This window comes from Leptonychotes weddellii, chromosome 2 (assembly GCF_054177405.1).
Source record: "Leptonychotes weddellii isolate Sample4059 chromosome 2, ASM5417740v2, whole genome shotgun sequence".
NCBI classification, from domain to species: domain Eukaryota; kingdom Metazoa; phylum Chordata; class Mammalia; order Carnivora; family Phocidae; genus Leptonychotes; species Leptonychotes weddellii.
In genome coordinates this window covers 120195841-120213218 of record NC_138370.1, presented here as the reverse complement: position 1 = coordinate 120213218, position 17378 = coordinate 120195841, and the positions used below count along the sequence as shown (strand labels likewise).

Genomic DNA, 17378 nt, shown 5'->3' with positions numbered 1-17378 from the left:
GGGGAAAGACCCTGACGAGTCAAGAGCCCTTAAAGCTATTTTCAAAATAGATAAAATTTAGCATTATTTTATTGCTTTCTATCTTGTCTTCAATGAAATACTACAGCCTAGATTCATTCAAAACTGTGAATTTAACAGTAAAATCAGAAGAAAAACACTCTTAAGAGTGGAAAGGTAAGAGAATTTCTGTGCCTCAGAAAAATATATGTAGTCTGGAGGTAAGATGTGCCTGGAAAAATGTTGGGAGCCTGAGCAGCTATACATGGACTGGAAGAGAAGGTGCAGAGGAAAGAACACGTGGTTGAAATAGGGTCCCAGGATGCCTTGACAGTAAAGAGTAAGCCTGCCATTTCTAAACCAATCTTGAATTCAGTCCATGAAGGTCATCCCAAAAAAGAAGTAAATTTGGTTATAGTAACAGATACCAATGTGAACCAGATAAAGACAAAAGGAAACACTATTAAGCTATAAAATGTGGCTACATTTAGACTACAGTCTAACCTGGAAGGTCCGGGTCCCAATTTCAAATTCTCTGGCAAGAAGATTTTGCTGTATTGATTTAGTCTGGATCAGGTGTCCACGCCGGATTGCAACTCAAGTTCAGAGGCATGAACATGTAACGTGGCTGCCAGGGCACCATCCCACGTGGTGAGAGGACATTCCTAGAGATGGGGTGTTAGGAAGATACTTCAAAATGTGTCCTCCACAAGAAGCATAACTCCTCTATTGTAGAGAGTCATCAAGGAAGCGAAATTCACTTTGCAAAAATTCTGCTTTCAGCTACGTTTTTTGGATACCTCAGTTCCACAGAGTGCAATATCTGTATTGTATATACCAATCTATCCTATCTCCTCTCTCACATCAGACAAAGGAAAGGCTGAAAATGGCTTTTATAAATTAATTTTTAAACAATTACAGTCAACATTTTGATTGATAATCCAACGAACTACTAAAGAGAAATAAAATGCAGTGCATGGTTCAACCAACAAGCTTCTGTTTTTGAAACTCTGACCTTGACAAATTTGCATTTTAAAGTCATTCATTAATGATTTCCTTTCCATGGCACAAATACTAAATATAAACCAAGGGAGCGGAGTATGCACAGACATCAATATGTAAAAGATATTGCTGATAAATTCATTGAACCTTGAGGTGATTAGTTTAAAACTCATTGAATTTCTAGTCTTTGAATTAATGCCTTTTTTGTTCATACATGATATTGTACAAGAAGAATCATGTGGCAGTCAAAAAAATAAGCTAACACAGTTGATATCTTCACCATTCCTCATATTCTTGACACTTCTAACAAAATGGTTTTCCACCCTGAATTGACAGTCCAAACAGAGGGACTTCACATAGAATTTTAAACTGCATTCGTGTTAGATGCTATCACAACACAATACCAAACTCATGAGATCAAACAAATAATTTCTCTTTTCCCTGATGCAGACTTAAGAAGTGTATCATCCCTTTTAACTGGTAATTTTTCTTACAAGAGTACCTTGTAGGAAGTAAAGTACATTGACGTTCTTCATACATTACTATATGCTGGGATTTAAACTGAAAGCTAGTTCCATAGGGAAACAAGGAGAAAAAAAAATAGTGTTTTTAAGTCTCCTTCTGTGGCTTACTAAGAAAGTTAATAGTGCAGACTAAAAATGTATATGTGAAGATGAAATAAATTTTTGAAGAAATATGACAAAATATTTGCAATCACCACTTTGCTAAAAGCTACAAGCTATTCCATTTCCAGCATGTGAGGGGATGAACCCTGTGACTGTAGCTGCATTATTGGCTCTTTCTTTAGTCAGACTTCCACTAGCAAAATAGATATTTAATATTCTTGATCCTAATGCTTCAGGGAAAAGTTTTGGATTGGCGGGGAGGGGAGGTATTTTTCCTCTCCCTCTCTGTGCTCCTCTCATCCTAGCTTTGAGGACTTATTGATCCCATAATTATACACATATGTCTCTGAAAAATTTGTCTGTGAGCACATATATGTAAATTAATTACTTCCCATGTATTAGCCTTAGGACCTGCCTCAGATAAAGAAGGTCTTCCTTTCTTTTTACCTGTGCCTTTAAGTTTTGCATCCTCTTGGGATTAAACATTCCCCCATTTCTTTCAACCTTCCTTCTCTGTCAGGCTCGGCATTTGTAGCTTTTATACAAATTATATAATCTGACCCTCACAATCATTTTCTGGAAAAGATCATCTTCCTGAATGAGAAAACTGAGGCACCGAATATCCAGACTTAGCTAGTACACATTGCAGAGCAGAGACTTAAATCCAAGTCTTTTTTTTTTTTCTAAAGATTTTATTTATTTGAGAGGGAGAGAGCATGGGCGGGAAGGTGGGGGAGCCTGATGTGGGGCTCAATCCCAGGACCCTGGGATCATGACCTGAGCTAAAGGCAGATGCTTAACTGACTGAGCCACCCAGGCACCCAAGTTCAAGTCTTTTGATGGATGCCACGTGTAGTTTGCTTTCCACTACGCCTTGTCCTTTGCTCTGCAGGGTCTTCCCACTAAAGGGCACAACTTCTACAGGTGGCCCTCTCTGCACAGGTCTCTGCTTCTAGAATCTTCTCCTTCCTGACCTATTCATTCCTCATCCTTTATAAATCACCTGTCTATTGTATTATCCAGTTTGAATGTTTTCTGTTGCCTGCTGAGAACCTGATTGGTACTGCATAATCCTAAACAGCATTCTCCAACTCTCTACTAACTTCCATCCCAATTCCCATTTCTACCATGCTCCATCTCAACTGCTCTTGTCCTTGCTCCCATTGAAGTACTCATTCCTGCGATCCTTGTTCTAGACAAACAAGTTCTTCCAGTTTTTCTTATAAGAAGAAAATAATCTGATTAAAAAAAAAACATTCCCACTATATTTCCATTACTAATAAATATGTAATGTATTACCATTCTACCCCATCTCCAAACTGGCCAACAATATTTGCATGTTTGCCTTAATCTCAAAGAATAAATCTCTAATGTCAGCATGCCAGGTATCTGCTGCAGGTGGCTTAGGGTCAGATGTTTTTGACCATGCAAGCTCAAAGATCTGCAGTTAAGGGGAGAGATTATTGGCTAGGGCTGAATTTCAAAGCTACTTTTATAGCATCTAAAGTACTCGCTCCCTGTTTTGAATCTGATTGGTAATAAAAAGCATCTAGTAGATAAAATGTGATAGGTAATACATTAATATTAAACAAGAGTAAAAGAGTATGTTTAGATGGGAAGTTCCAGAAGAGCCTTCTGTATAGGATGCTTATATATGGTCTCCGACTCTAAGCACATGGGCAGTTTGCTTAATTAAAAAAAAAAAAATCAATGAGATAATACAGTCAAATCGTTTTTAATGAACATATTCTTTGTCATTCTATGTAATTACTTATTCTTTTCCTATTTAATATGGAGCAAGAAGTCTTATATACGTTTCAACTAAATAAAATATGAATATAAAAAATATAACCATTTAAAAATTTCCTATGGACTTTTTTCAAATAGACACATTAGAGAGGATTGGAGATTGGATTGTCCGTACATTATCAAGTAATAACCCAAATAAAAATATGCTTCCAGACATGTACAGATGGCTGTTTTATAATCACTGAAACTTAAGAAATGATGAAATATGGTTGGCCTTTAGGTTTCCTGGATGAAGTCTAATACAGGATGCTTTAGCATCTGAGGATCCAGAGGATGTATAACAAGTGTTATCACCAAGATAATGTTGGATAAAGTCTTCAGCTAAGCAGAAGTAAGAAAGCAGCCTGGGGCCTTGGGAACCTTCTGTCTGGCCTGTGGCATCGTTATCTGCCACAGTATCTAGTCTGTACAGAAACCTTATTTTAATTTCACTTGGGATCCATATGTTTCTGCCGACCTTTCCTTGCAAAGATGACATTTTTCCCACACTTTGCTATTTTCTGCTTTCTAAGCATGTGGGTATTTTTTAAAATTCTTTTGGTTTTGTTGAAGTGACATTTCACTAGCTAAGACAAACAAAGCTTCCAACATAAGGGTGGTGATTAAAAGAGTTTGATAGTATCTTAAATGTACACACAATGTAAGACTATCACAGACGGTGCATTCTATACTCTGACACTAGCACCTATGCTTCTAAAGCCATATTTGTTTAATCCAATAGATTAATCATCCTTGAGCTTCGTTCTTATCAAATGAGCTCAAGTTCACTTTAGTGCGTTGTTGGGCTTTCTTTTAATGGACTTAAAAGAATATGAGGAAACCGTAGGGATATATTACTCATTTTCAATCCCTGCAGAACTGAGTTTTCCAACTGTCATTTAAAATATATAATACTCATCAAGAAGGCATGCCTGGAATGTGACTTGATATAAGAGAAGGTGTAACCTAACCAACTGTACTGATACAGCTGAAGAATAAATGTCACCAGATGGCCTGCGTGAAGTCAAGGAACACAATTCTGTCAGTGTACTTTCAGCACCACCCAGAGATGAAGGTGACTCGGCCATCTGACATGGACATTCTGGTTCCTTGGCAAATATACCCTTAGGGTGTGTTGGGGGACATCATGTGTCATAATCTGATGATATCAGCCATTTAAAACATCCCATAACTGTTTTGATTGCATTTCTACCAACTCATTTGAATTTCCATGGAAATGTGCTGTTGCTTTTTATCAGGAGAGAGAATGTGCAAACCAGGTGATACCAGTATTTTAGTTCATTTGGCACTGTACTTCTCACTGAAAATTAATAAACATACTGTCACACTGAGTTATAAAAATAGGTAGCTGTAACAAAATTATTCTCTCTATCCTGCTTCCATAGCTATGCTAATGTTTAGGCAACTTTTGTAGTTTCCTTTTCTTTTTACCACTCTTCCTCATTTCTTACCTCCTAATAAACCAAATGTGACTTGTTATCCTACCTCTTTCACAGGGCAATTATGAAAATGAAGTAAAAGATACAAGTGAAAGCACTTTTATGAAATACAACAGCTATGTACTTTTGAAATTGAAAATAGGGCTTTCCACATTGCAAGTACTCAATAAATATTTTGGATTTTTTTTTACGTGCCATCTTGTTCCACAAAGGAGTTAAGGTGGAATAGCAAAAGATTATTTAGGAAATTTATCTCTCATCTTCTTTCTTCCTAGAATTGATATTCTTTCTTTTAATCTGGTTCCACCCCTCACTCACTTCCCCTTCTTTTTATATACTGTATGTGTGTGTGTGTGTGTGTGCACTCAGAGCTAAATATTTATTCCTTTCCTTATTCTGAGGTTATTTTTTTTTCCCATCATTCACAAAGTATTGTCATAATAGTATTAGTTAAGCTTTATTGTGTACTATACTAAATATTTAAATACACTATCTCATTTAATATTCAAAATAACCCTAAAACGTAGCTAGTACTTACTGGCTGCTTACTGTCTGCTTGGTCCTATTTTTCCATTTACCAAGGAGAGAACTAAAGTTCAGAAAATTTAAGCAACATGACCAAGGTCACAGAGATTATAGGTAGAGAAGCTAAAGCTTGAATCCAGATATTTGACTACATGGTGTTCTACTGATTGTCTTTATATACATATTTTTAGAGTAAAACATTTCTCCTTTACGTACCCAACTCCCTTCCCTTCCCCTGACAGAAGGAGGAAAATTGATAACTCCATTTGAAACATGTTAGCACCGTTTTCTGGTATTATCAGTATATTTTCAATAAACATGCTTATTGTGATATATCCTGATTTTTCACTAATGACTACATGCTATAAAAGATGGAATTTAACTCCCTATACCACTGCCTCACATGCAAACATTTCCTTCCCCCATCTTTCCATTCTAAAAAAAAGTTGTATTCCTGACAATATCTGTAGGTCTTTTTTCATGAGCTATGTTTTTCCACAGAGGAATCCTACAATCTCCTGCCTAAGGAATATAAATCGAGCCTCCAATATTCTGGGTATTAAGAACCCCATGGAAAAGGGTTCTGAGAGTCTCATTTTTGAGAATGCAGACTTTCACATTTCCCCCATTTTTATTATGGTATCTTCCCAGCGTATCCACACTTAACTATCTAGCATCTCCAAAAGCAGAACATCCTCGGATTCAACCAGTTAACCTTCAGGCTTCTGCTTGGAAAAAGTGGGAATAAAGAGGAATTGGGAACTCCTCCTTATAACACTGTCAACCCATTCCCTGCTTTCAGCTCTGCCCTGCATTCCCACCTTCAGAAGCACCTGGTGGTTTCAATTTGGGAGCCTTTCCAGGGTTCAGCAGTTTTAATTAATTTATTGGTAGGCTTAGGTTTCAGCTTTCCTAGATCTGCTAAGTCAGTTACCATTCATCCATCTGCTTGGCAATTCCAAAATTATCTGTTGTTCCAAAAATGTACTGGAACGTTAAATGACTGATTGAGAGGTGAAGTCTTATACTTCGAATTAGCAAGCCAGATCAACCAATGAGAACACACTTGTCCACAGTGTTCTCAGTATCCTGGTCCTCTCCAAATCTATTTAGGAAAAGGGAATGTTGGTTGAGAGAGGAAATTAGAGATTATCCGTTCCATTTAAGTCAACAATTAAATAACCTTGTGTGAAAATTACTTCTAAGATCCATACTTCCATCACTACTGTTTCACAAAGAATTTTAGCTTGTCTACTTGCATATATGGTCTCCAAGGAGACCTATCTGCTTCTTGTCAGTATATGCCCAATGCTAAGCATGCTGCCTGACCTATAATTGGTGCTCAATAAATGTTTGCTGAAAGGATGAACACAAAGATGTACCCCTCAGGTAGAGGTTTAGTTCAGTTCAGCAAGAAATGATTATGATTCATGATCATAGAGAAGAGCAGTGAAATCCTCATGAGAAACTTCCTTGTTCACAAGTGCTGCAAGAATATGAATCCTTTTATTTATTTATTTTTTCAATGCAGAAGATTCTTTTATCATAGTATGGGGACAGGACCCATGGGCAGAAAGAGCTGCAGTGGGATTGTGAGGAGTGACTGATTATAAACTTTTCAGTTTGTGGGGGTTAGGGATAACATAAGTTTCTAAGGAATTGTGTATGATGAAAGCAACATCTCCAAAACCTAGGATGGCTGGCTATTGTCAAGATAAGGTTGTTTTTAATCTTTAATGAAACATCAACATTAAGGTAGCATGAGTTCTTTGAAGAATGTCATGCTCTGCATGTCTCAGGAATTTATCAGTGGGCTGCAAGTTGTAAGGAGACTTAATTTTAGCTGCATTTATTTTGTCTTTGCTCTCCTCATCATTTTCCCCATGAACAATTTTGACCCTTAAATCTTTAAGTTTGGTGAGGGTGAAAGGTCTTATCTTCTATAACTTCTTCCTGCTGAATAGGGTGTAAAGATGTCCCTACCTATGGATCAACATTGGTCAGTTGGGGATGTAGGAGTTATGAAAGGCAAAGGCAGCTAAACCCAAGGTAGACATCATGTATGACTCTTCTTGAGTTGAAAGGATCATCTGTCAGCTTGAAGTTATGGCATTCAAGGAGTCTCAGGACCAGGTAAAGAGACTTTGGAGAAGACAACAAAATAATATTAATATTATTATGAGAATATGAATCCTTTTAAAGATATTCTACCTAAGGTCTACTTTGGATAGACACTGGACATTTAAGAGGAAAAATATATCTAATTTATATATGCTTCAGGGGCACCTGGGTGGCTCAGTCGGTTAAGCATCCAACTCTTGATTTCAGCTCATGTCATGATCTCAGGGTCATGAGATGGAGCCCCATGTCAGGCTCTGTGCTAGGCATGGAGCCTGCTTAAGATTCTCTCTCTCCCTCTCCCTTTGCCCCTCCCCCTGCTTGCACACATGCACGTGGGCTCTCTCTCTCTCTCTCAAAATAAATAAATAAATCTTTTTTACAAATTTATATATGCTTCACATTTGAACCTCATCTTCAAACTCAGATGTTCAAGAAGTTAGTATTACTTCCTTAGTTCTAACTACTAAATTTCTACTGGGGTAGAAAGTCCCTCAAGTAATTAAGTAATTAATCTCAGTCAATCCCAGTAAGTCCCCACTCCCTTTTTTTCAGGGTGCATCCACAATCAGAGGGGCTTCTTCAATACCAAGGCATTTATATATGTGGAAGGAGTAAAGAAAGGACTGGTAGAATCTGGTTCTCAGTGTCATCTGTCTGCATGGCATGTGCCAACCCGTTCAGTATGCAAAGAGGGAGGGGTGGAAGATGAGCTTAGGAGAAAGGACATTAGGAATGGAAAATGCCAAGAAAAGCTTGATTAATATCTCAAAGATATTATCCCACCTTTTCCAATTGGAATCCCATGGGGTTGATTTCCTTCAATTTTAATTTTATCACATTTTTTTTTAAGATTTTATTTATTTTTTGACAGAGAGAGAGACAGCGAGAGAGGGAACACAAGCAGGGGGAGTGGGAGAGGGAGAAGCAGGCTTCCCACCGAGCAAGGAGCCCGATGCGGGGCTCGATCCCAGGACCCTGGCATCATGACCCGAGCCAAAGGCAGACGCTTAACGACTGAGCCACCCAGGCGCCCCAATTTTATCACATTTTTGCCCAAACTTCTTCCTTGTCTTATCTGTCTTTCCAGGAGTGCTCTGTACCCCCTTCCCACATTCCCCAGTGGTTTATTTCGCCTGACCCAGGCTGTTTGTTTCTGTCTCACAGTTGTCCTGCTGCCAACAGGGTGGGATGACCAGGCTGCGCCAAGCTATCCAGATAATATCACTCCTGGCAGGAAGAGAGATTTGCAACAGTAATACATATTGCACCTTCCTCACATTCCGGACACTCCCAGGAATCATGTGGGGCCCACTTGTACATAATTGGCTCTCCATTCATCTGGCAGCCAAGACCCATAAACTAAATCTGGTTTCCAGCAACAGCAGTGGTAACATCAGTATCAAAACTAGTTTAGTCCATTCCACAAATGTAAAATTTTTTAAATTTGCTTTGACAAATACTCCTGTGAGCAGTGTTTCTGGAGACCACCTCCAACCATATTTTTACTGAGAACTTGTCTTTTTATAGATCATAACAATAATAACAACTGACATACAGTCAACCTTTTTCTGGGCTTAGGCTAAATGTTTTACATAAACTTTCTCATTAAATCCCCATCACAATCTCATCTCCATTTTACAGATAAAGAAATAAGATTATAGAGAATAGTCACATTATTTGCCTAAACTCACATAGCTTATAAATACTGAGTCCAGAATTAACCAAGAATTATGCCAGAATTTGAACTCTTAACCACTATCATATTCGGCCAACCAAATTGGCATACAAATTTATTAAGTAATCTCTAACTTAAAAGATAGTATCAAAAAATTAGATGTCATTAGGAAAAAGAGAAATTCAAACTCATATTAGCTGTTCTAGGTGAAAATAATATTTATTTCCCAATTGAAATACTAGCACATATATATATAATTAACACCAAAATGTAACCTGAAGAAAGCAAGAGTGAATGGGTCCATTTTTTTTAACTTTAGAAACAAATTCATCACTACCACAGTGATGAAACCACTAAGCAGAAAGCCAAAAACAAAACAAAACAAGTAAATCAAAAAACTATCCCATTCCATTTCTGCCTCTATTCCTTTTTATAATTTTCTTCTCCTGGTACTTGGATATAAAATACTAGGGAAGTGTACATTTATTTATCCTCATGTTATAAAAAGACAACCTGAGAGAGCTGAACCACCACTAAGCCAAGAATCAGAAACTACACTCAATGCAAACTCAACCACTAACCAGCCATGAGAAATTAGTAGACATGTCACTAAAGCATTGTCTTAAAGAAGCATGCAAAATAAGAGGGCTAGACTGAATAAGCTTGCAGGTTCTTTCCAGCTTGAACATTCTTTTATGTCAATCATGTAGCTCAAATTATGAACATTTCTTTTCTGAATTAGCAGGCCCAGAGGGCGCTCTTGAAGAAGAAAAATATAATAGGAAATTAAAAATAAGTAAGGATCTATCAGTACAGATCAAGCCCAAAGTTGCATATTTCTAAAAGGCAGGTAATCTTATTGTCTCAACTATTATACAAATGCAGCGGAAATGACCCAATAATAGTATTTTCATACCATACAGGGACTTCTATCTTAAATACTACTCCACCTGTCTTTGTCTTACTGCTACTTGTTACTCTGTTCTCATCTTCAACATAGTTTACCCTAAGAATTTATCCTTCACTCTCTCTGGAGAAAAATAAATCCACCCTTAGCATTCTGTGAATTTCCTAATAGAAACTTTTTATAATTTATTGTAATTGCTTATGAATTGATTTTTCTTCTGACAATATCATAAGCTCTGAGAGTCTTTCTCTTTTTCTCAGTAGCACTTACAAGAGTTACTGGCACATGGTAGTTGCTCAATGAATTTTCTCTGGTCCAATTCCCTCACTTACAGATGAGAAACTGCAGCTCCTGGACACAAACACTAAATTCCTGGCATAGAGCTCTTTTCACCACATAACACTGTCTCTCAAACTCTGAAGTATGTATTACATATTTTCAGACTAACTTTAAGTAGAGACAGGGATGATAATAACTCTATTATAAAATGCAAATATGCTAAGACATATGTGGAGTTAAAAAAAGTCTTGCCCTAGATAAATGCAAGCAGAAAAAATACAAAATTCCTAGCCGAATGTGAGATATAGATAGGATCAAAGAAGTTGCTGACAATTCCTCAGTTTTTAAATCAAATCACAACCATGACCAGTTAAAAGACATAACATAGGTGTTTACTCCCAGGACCTGGCCGGCGGGGGGGGGGGGGGGGTTGGAAAAAAAAAGAGGCAAAATCTAGAGTTCTCAGACTTAGAAAGAAAGATAAAGTTTGAATTTTTTTTTCTTTTAAGTGGGCTTCATGCTCAGTATGGAGTCCAATGTGGGGCCCAAACTCAACGACTCTGAGATCAAGACCTGAGCTGAAATCAAGAGTCAGATACCTAACTGACTGAGCCACCCGGGTGCCCCTAAAGTTTGGAACCTTTAATGTTTCATTAATAGATGGACAAGAATGATTTATAAAGATACATACACAGCACCACCACCACCATCACCATATGTACGCAAGGGTTTTTAGGGTTTTAAAAGTACCCATCGGTGTACATGTGCATCATATAAAAATAGTCTGGATAAACCCTAAAATTAAAAAAGATTGAATGAGCTGTCAGTACAGGGCAACTGTGGATCAAGCTCTGGACACATGACTTTATTCCTAAGTGAGTCTGACTCATTGGATCATTTTGAGGACCTAACACTCCCAGAGGTCTCCGCAGGCAAAACGAAAGCACTCAGTGGTTACTGACATGGAGCCTTCATGTGGAAAACTGAATGGAGAAGTCTGGCATGGGGAGTGGGAAGGGTAAGACAGATACCAGGAGAAAAGATACTGAAAGAAAGCAAAACTAGTTCCTCAGCACAACACCTTCAAACAGCCCACTTCTCAGTCTTTACCTAACTTTTATTTTTTGGTGCTACAACAGTTACCTGGGGTCCATGAAGAAATAGCACAAAGACAAAAAGCAATACACTAAAGGGACGCCTGAGTGGCTCAGTCGGTTGAGCGTCCGATTCTTGATTTTGGCTCAGGTCATGGACTCAGGGTTCTGAGATAGAGCCCCATGATGGGTTCCGACCTGAGCGTGGACCCTGCTTAAGATTCTCTCTCCCTCGCCCTCTGCTCCTCCCCCTACCCCCCACCCCCACCACTGGCACACTCTCTCTCTCAAAACAAACAAACAAACAAACAAAAAACACTAAGGATGGCAGATTAAAAAGAGGAAAAGCCCTTTTAATATTACTTGAAGAGATTCTTGTGATTCAATATGGTGTAATATAACAGAAGAATTTATTGAAAATAAGTGATTTATACTCTGTAATCAAACTATGTAAAGCTCAACAAAAAGTTTAAAATAAGCACCTTATACACACACCCCACTCATTCAACTTACACACAACTAACCATACAACTGAAAATTTACAACACTTCTCAATTTGTGTATTAATGTAAATCAGAGTGGGGGCTATGATTAAGGGAGATTTCTTGCCTGGTTCTAGTTAGAATCTTTTCTCTTTTCTTATTTCCAAATTGTTGAAAAGCGGCCTCTTTCTAATGCTTTTGGAAGGAAAAATGAACATACCATTTCCCAATGTAAACCCTCCAATCATTTTGTTATGAAAATGTATCCCACACCATCATCAAATGTAAACATCCCACACTCCCTGGGATATGTCCGCAAAAGTCTGCATCAAAGGCAAAGGGTTCATATTAACAGGGCACAAGCAGGCATTCCACATTGGAGAGTACATACAAATATTTAGAATATTATAAAATATTTTATCTGTTGCAGTTTAGGTGTTATTAATAAAACTTACAATAATAAAATTAGAAGGCTTGTGTACTTGGAAAGCAAAACAATGCTTGAAAAATAGAATAGATGGTAGTTTTCTTAAATTGGATTTTTTTAAAGTATAAAATATACATCATTTAAAAATATGTGTAGTTTCGAAAATGTAAAACAGAACATCAAAACCAGGAAAGACAAAAGAGAAACTTTAGATCATTTTAAGGAAGAGGAAACTACCAGCACTAAGTGACAGAAAGTGAAGGAACTCCTCAAGCCGTGCTTCTGTAGGAGGCTTTTTAAACCTTTAATAACGGAACGAATGGGGGGAGGGGTGGATCACTTGTTAAGGCCACGCTATCCCACCTCACTTAATTTGACTTTGTGTTCTTCATCAATCTCAAACCCGAGTGGATTCCCTCTCTGACTCCTCTCCTGTTGCTCTCCTTTGCACTCTGCACAGCTGGGTTGTGTCTAGCTTTTCTCTTTGCGGATTGCAAAAAAATGTGCCAAATGAAATGGACTGCTCCCATCTTGGTGTCATTTTATAAAATTCTGAGGTTCCACGATTTTCCTCCCAACGTCTCTTGAAGAAAGAGAAATCCTTAGAATAACAAGTGATCGCTCCTTCACCAGGAGTAGGGATGGGAAGAAATAATAACCCAAGGGAGAAAAAGTGATAAAAAACAACTGCTTATAGTGGTGTTTGGAGAAAATTATGTAAATATTTATGCAAAGACAGCTTTGCAGAACACATCGAGATGCATCAGAACCGCTAGTGCCAGTGCGTACAGGCAGCCTCACAGTTGGATCAACAGCCTGAAAAGCAGATGTGCCAATTTCCTGTATTTGATTATGATGATTCCTAATTATGCCAAAGCTGTGGCAATGTCCTTCCCTAGAATGACTCTTAATTTTGTTTTGCTAAGCCACACACACAACCTGTTTTGGACGTGTAATTCATTGTCACGTTAAGTCTATGAAATACTCATTCGCTTGCCTAATAGTTCTGAGGACAATGGCTCACATGGATGCTGTTTTCTTTTTTAATTTGGCATTTGCGAGCATGCAGGGGAAAAAGAAAGAAAATATGCAGAGTGATAGAGCCATGCTGTTTAACATCAGTGAGGCTCCGGCTTTTCCACCATGGTACAAATGAAAAGAATACCATTATATGGTTGTTCTTAAAAGGGCAGTTTTCTTGCTTTTCTTGTGTTTACACTTACAATGTCATTATCAACAAAAAAACTCGGCACCATTTAGATTAGGCATGGACTATAAGCCAGAGCAAACTGAGAATACCTCTATCAGATGTCAAAATTAACAAGTAGCTTGACCGTTGAGGTGCTTTGACCCAACTGCATGGTAGTTGGAGGGAGAAAAGCAAAATATGACTAATTCAGGAGTCATAGAATCCTCCGTATGAACCTTTAACTTCTCTGACACACACATTTGCTAACCTGACTTTAATAGTTAAATTCTTTTGCACTTCAGACCCCACAACTGATATTCATTATCTGCTTTATAACATAAAATGTGCTTTTCACTTATAATCCTTTATTTGTACTGTACAACAATCCCATGAGGTCAGTATTGTTATTACCCTTATTTATAGATGTAGAAATAAGTACAGAGAAGTTAAATTACATGTTCAAAGAAAGCAACAGAATCTGAACTTAAACTTCAACTTATACACAGATCAATAACTCTTTATTAAGCATCTATTTATTAACTAGGCTTGATCCTTATGAAAAATAGTGACAGAGGCAGAGCTGGGTCTGGCCCCTTCCCATCTCCAACTTCTAACCAATTGTTTTGTTTTGTTTTTAAAGATTGTGTTTATTTATTTGACAGAGAGAGAGAGTTCAAGAGAGCACAAGCCAGGGAAGCTGCAGAGGGAGAGGGAGAAGCAGACTCCCCCCTGAGCAAGGAAACCTATGCAGCTAGATCCCAGAATCCCAGGATCCCAAGATTCTGGGATCATGACCTGAGCCAAAGGCAGACACTTAACTGATGGAGCCACCCAGGTGCCCCAACTTTTAACAAATTGTAAGTATGTTTCTCTCCCTCCAGGAATCTAGTGGCTTCCTGCTTCTCTCTGTATGAGGAACCAACATCAGCTCCTCCACTTCAGGCTCTGAATCCTTCTAATTTCTTCTCCAAACATTCTCCCCAATTTTGCTCCTTTACAGACGTAATCCAGATTTACTCACTATGGAAAAACTTGAGGACTTGATTGTGATTTGCACTACAATGTAAGCTTGATGAAGGGAGACCCTTTGTTTTCTTCATTCTTCGTCTCCAGCAGAACCTTGAGTGGTGCCTGGAACACTGTAGGCCTCAGTAAATATCTGTTAAATATATATAGTTGTAGTCCATATTTAAACTCATTAAAAAAAAACTATCTTAATCTGGGTTTCCTAAAATAGAACATTAGACAAGGACTCAGATTGAAGTAGTTTATATGGAAAATAATGGCTGGAAGTAGATGTGAGGGAGGAGGTGAATTAGGGGAGAGGCAAACCCAATATAAAGCTTTATAATCAAGTTCACTTTTTAGCTGACAGTAGCTCAACTCCCCCCACTCCCAGAACCTCTTGGCTATGTACAGACACTCACAGAACTGTTCACTCAAGAAACCGGTCTGGAGCATTTATCTGTGGACTCTTCTGATAGACAGCCACCCTGAGAGTGTTTATATGCCCACACTTCCAAGGAGCATAGTAGGCTCTTCCCATAGCTTTGGAGAAGTCCCTGAAGAAGAAAGTAGAAATACACAGTATAGTAAATGCTATCAACATGAGATGAGTCTGAGCCTACAAAATGAGTCTAGCCAAACAAACTAAACATGGTAGCAACAGCTAATATTAGATGTGACAAAGAGGATGTATAACAAAGAACCAAAGTACCAGCTCTACCAACACAAAGGAAAATCAAGAGATACTAGTGTTATTTATTATTCTAGCTAGGAAAATTACAAGAATTTCTGGAATTCTGAAAGTACTGGAATTCTAGAATACTACTTTGTAGGCATGCAATCAAGTACGTCTTCTTATGAAGGACTGAGAATGTGTGACATTTTGATACTACAGGAACAAGTAAGCAAGTGTTTGTCAAGCTGAATCTATAGACTTAACTCCTCAAAGTCTGATGACCAGTGTTTTGGAGATTTGCAGGTTTGAAGCATATATGCAGAGGCGCCTGGGTGGCTCAGTCGTTAAGCGTCTGCCTTCGGCTCAGGTCATGATCCCAGGGTCCCGGGATCGAGCCCCGCATCGGGCTCCCTGCTCGGCGGGAAGCCTGCTTCTCCCTCTCCCACTCCCCCTGCTTGTGTTCCCTCTCTTGCTGTGTCTCTCTCTGTCAAATAAATAAATGAGATCTTTAAAAAAAAAAAGAATATATGCATACTATAGTATATAGCATATAATGCAGTATAATATATGACATATATATATACACATGTAATATATATACTATTATAGTGTGTGTGTATATATACACATCATCTATTTATGCCCATACTTTTGTTTTAATTAAAGAATCATTGTAATAAAATAATTTAGTTTATCTCTCAGGGTCCATAAGAACCCTTTTAGAAGGAATCCTCACCTTACTTAAATCTGAAAAAGTGTTGAATCAGGATATAATATGCACTCAGGACAAACCGGCCTTATCAGATATTAAGAAAACCATGGAGCCTTAAACTACATTTGTATTGTACAAACAACTATTATATTCATAACTATTACATATAAAATTTTTAAATGGTGCAGAAATAATTAGGTGAGAGAGGCAAAGTACCTACTATAAGGAATTCATCCTACACTTAGCTGGGAAAATAAATCACTTGTTGTCATCCCTAGCACTATAGCCAATGCATTTTGCTTGCCAAATAAAAGGTGAGGGAATAATCCATAGGAGGCCAACAATGCTATGAGCTTGATTGTACAAAGTGACTTCATAAACATGATGAAATTTGGAGTAGGCCTTCTAAGTGCAGAGGATGAAGATCTGGAAGAAGAAGAGAGTTTCCAGGCAGGAGAATGCAGGCACAGAAATAAGAAAGTGGGTGAGTGTATGCCTAGGGCACAAGACAAATTATTTTCACAAAATGAAAGTACATTTTGAGGAATAATGGAAGATAAGATTGGAAAGGTCAGTAAAGAACATATTTAAGAGAATTATGAATACCAACCCTGTAATTTGAAGTGGTAAACTCTGGACAATGGATAGCCATTAAAGATTTGGGACAGGTGGTAGGGTGAGAGCTAAGGCACTGTTTTCAGAATACTAGAAAAATGTCAGTGATAGCGGAAGGGAAAATAGGTCTTTTGGAATCAAGCTTCAAATTATCTTAATCTCTAACTGAAATAAAGGCATTGAAGAGTGTCCCTATATCCAAGAAGCTAATGTAAAATCTCTCTGTAGAAAGACAGTATCTCGTAGGCCTGAAGTTATCTCTACAATGTTCCATATGCAATGTCAGACCTGCAATCCAAATTCAAGAGGAGTAAGAGGAGGGGCTCCTGGGTGGTTCAGTCAGTGAAGCCTCGGATTCTTGATTTCGGCTCAGGTCATGATCTTGGAGTCATGAGATCAGCCCCACCTCAGGCTCCATGCTGAGTGTGGAGTCCACTTGGGATTCTCTCTCTTCCTCTCCCTCTGCCCCTCCCAGAACCTCTTGCCTATGTACAGAACACTCACAGAACTGTCCACTCAAGGAACAGGGGTCTGGAGCATTTATCTGTGGACTCTTCTGATAGACAGCCACCCTGAGAGTGTTAATATGCCCACACTTCCAGGGCGCCTGGGTGGCTCAGTTGGTTAAGCAACTGCCTTCGGCTCAGGTCATGATCCTGGAGTCCCGGGATCGAGTCCCGCATCGGGCTCCCTGCTCGGCGGGGAGTCTGCTTCTCCCTCTCCTGCTCCCCCCTCTTGTGCTCTTTCTCTCTCTCACTCTCTCTCTCAAATAAATAAATAAAATCTTTAAAAAAAAAA

At 38.3% G+C, this 17378-nt stretch overlaps 1 long non-coding RNA gene across 3 annotated transcripts in view; it reads right to left on the bottom strand.

Annotated features, from left to right (window-relative positions):
• Positions 1 to 345: 345 nt before the first annotated feature.
• Positions 346 to 17378, bottom strand: part of LOC145720175 (uncharacterized) — a 21525-nt gene continuing 4492 nt past the window's right edge. Inside the window, exons 2-5 of one of the 3 annotated variants that reach the window (XR_014142968.1) lie at positions 15000 to 15134; positions 14594 to 14731; positions 7382 to 7540; positions 346 to 662 (exon numbers count right to left, since the gene is read on the bottom strand). This is a non-coding gene — a long non-coding RNA (uncharacterized LOC145720175). Of the gene's footprint in view, positions 663 to 6891; positions 7541 to 14593; positions 14732 to 14999; positions 15135 to 17378 lie in introns of those variants that run through there. The other 2 variants (XR_014142969.1, XR_014142967.1) reach the window with 2 other exon arrangements.